Source organism: Mauremys reevesii, linkage group 12 (assembly GCF_016161935.1).
Source record: "Mauremys reevesii isolate NIE-2019 linkage group 12, ASM1616193v1, whole genome shotgun sequence".
Lineage (NCBI taxonomy): Eukaryota > Metazoa > Chordata > Testudines > Geoemydidae > Mauremys > Mauremys reevesii.
The window spans coordinates 28294739-28297291 of NC_052634.1; the positions used below are offsets into that span (position 1 = coordinate 28294739).

The window sequence follows — 2553 nt, forward strand, 5'->3', positions numbered from 1 at the left end:
GGGCTTTGGCATCACTAGCTCCTGCTTAGCGAGTAGGGTTCAGTGGTCCCCAAAATGTGGGGCATGACTCCTAGGGGGACACAGAAGAACATTCATGGGGGCACCTCAGGGCCTGAGCCAGCCCCCATGGAGGGAGCAGCACTCAGCCCCACTCTGCCCCAGCTCTTCCCCAACCCCAGCCTCAGCCTGGGGCTCTGGCTCCCAGCCCAGCCTCCACCCCCTAACCCCTCTCTGCACCCCTCTCCCCAGCAAGCAACAGCCCCACTCCCAGCCCCGGTTCTCGATCGCGGCTTCCGAGGGGCCACAGCCATGGCTAAGAGGGCACAGTGTGAAATGTTTGGGGACCACTGGTTTAGGGTGACGTTCTCAATCATTTCTACAAAGTCCAATAAAAGCTATTCCTCACCCACCCATCAGGACGGACTAGGTATGTTCTGCTGCCCTTCACTCATGCAGGAAGGATAATAACATTTTATTCCATTCAATCCTAAAGTGATTTGTAGCCCGCCACCAGCCAAAACTGGTCATTTTGGGAAAGTGGCCCCATCACGCTGCATACCTAGGCAGAGTAGGTGTGTCTGTGCAAACACGGTCTGTTCCTGAAGTCTTTCCCCCAGCTCCTCACTAGATGTGAGGGGGGAGCTCATTCAGCCCCTGCTTCCGCTTAATATTTCAAAACTCCTTATTGTCCCTATCTCTGCTGGCCTTAGATTTCTCCTCCTGTCTCTTCATTGACAGCTGAGATGAGGTGACCGAGTGGTTAAGGTGATGGACTGCTAATCCATTGTGCTTTGCACGCATGGGTTCAAATCCCATCGGATGCATTTAGTCTTCATGCCTCTTCTATAAACAACCATCTCCCCTTTTGGTACAATGACAGATCAAACAGTGTTGCTTCTTGCAAACAAAAACCTTCTCAGAAACTCAGAACTCTCTTGCTTTAAATAAAATGACTAAATCCCAGATTTCTTTTTAAAAAAATTCTCTAGTGCTGTATTTCTTAGTTTTTATCTCAAAAGGGAACATCCTCCTCATCTCCCCCAAACACCCTGGGACCTGCCCAAATTATTAAAATACCCTCAACCTGATCAAGGCCAGAACAGTGAACCAGAGCTAGTGTCTAGGCCAAGCTGCTCTGAAGGAGGCAACTCAAACATTTTCTCCCTGCTTCCCTGGGCAAGGTCTGACTGAGAAAACAAAATTCCCCAAACTGAAAAACCAATACTAGTCTGTTTGCAGACTTTGGTTTGAAAGTATTATTGTTATTATTCTCTTCTGATTTCTGAGTCAGTTCAGTTCAGTCTTTGTCCTCTAGGTGTGTTTCCAGCTGCTGAGTTGTGGGGGAGAGAGGCCAAGTCATGATGTCTCTTCCCCTCTTTCATAGTTTCTTCCAACTTGCTAGGAAGCTCCTTTGCTACGATGTGAGTCAAGCAGTGTCCATTGTCTCTGTGCTATCTCGGAGAAGTCTGCATTGTACACGGTTCCTGGGCTAGTCCTTGGGAGTGTGGATCCCGTCAATGGGCCAGCAGCGAGTCTGGCTCCTCCCTTGTCACACCTGAAAGGCTGGTGGGGGGCATTTCTCAACTTCATAACATATTTCAGTAACACACACAGAGCAAAACTTCATAACTTCCCAACCAATGCGAGCACACACAATCCAACCCGATATTAATGTTCAACAGATCAAGACTTTTGAAATGATACCTCACCAGGCAGACTTTGTACAAACCATGTCATCGTTATATGAGAGTGGTGAATATGGGGCTTGCAGGGTGCTGCTTTGAGCACAGCGTGCCACACCTGGGCTTCCATTGCAATGGAGACGTACCCTTAGAGTCCATCTCTCCTGGGATAAAGATGGCAGCAGGGCTGGCCTGGGTCATCTGACTTGGGCTCATGGAGCTAAAGCTGAGGGGCTAAAAACTGTGGTGCAGATATTTGTGTTCACACTGAAGCCTGGGTTCAGAAACCCTCATGGAGCCTCAGAGGTTGGGCTCAAGCCCATATGTCTGCACTGTAATTTTATAGTCTTGCAGCCCAAGCCCCATAACCCTGAGTCAGCTGACCCGGGCTTTGGGACAGGTGCCCTGGGTGTGTTAATCACAGTGTAGACATAATGTTAGGCTACGTCTCCAGTGCAATGAAACACTCACAACTGGCCTATGTCACATTAATCAGGGCCATGTGGCTTGGTCTGGAGTAAAGTTGCAGTGTCCGTGTCTGGGCTCAGGCTCAGTCCCCTGCTCTAGGAGCCCAGAAGGGTGGGAGGGAGTTTAGCGAGTGGAAATGGTGAAACTGCATTGAGGGGACTGGACCACTGACCTACCAGCTCTTAACACCCAAACTTTCAGTAACTCTATTGTCAGTGCCTGTGAGTATAATTTAAACCATAAGAAAAACCACACTGGGCTAGAGCAAAGGTCCATCTAGCTCTGAATCTTGTCTTCTGACAGTAGCCAATACCAGGTGCCCCAAAAGCCACTCCCCAGGGCACCACTAGGAGTTGAATCCAGGATCTCCTGTTTACAAAACAGGGGGTTTAACCAGCTAAGC

The 2553-nt window shown here is 49.3% G+C and overlaps 1 non-coding gene across 1 annotated transcript; it reads left to right on the top strand.

Annotated features, from left to right (window-relative positions):
* The first annotated feature begins 745 nt into the window (after window positions 1–745).
* On the top strand, window positions 746–824 carry TRNAS-GCU. Its single transcript has one exon. It is a non-coding gene; the product is annotated as a tRNA-Ser (tRNA).
* Window positions 825–2553: the final 1729 nt, after the last annotated feature.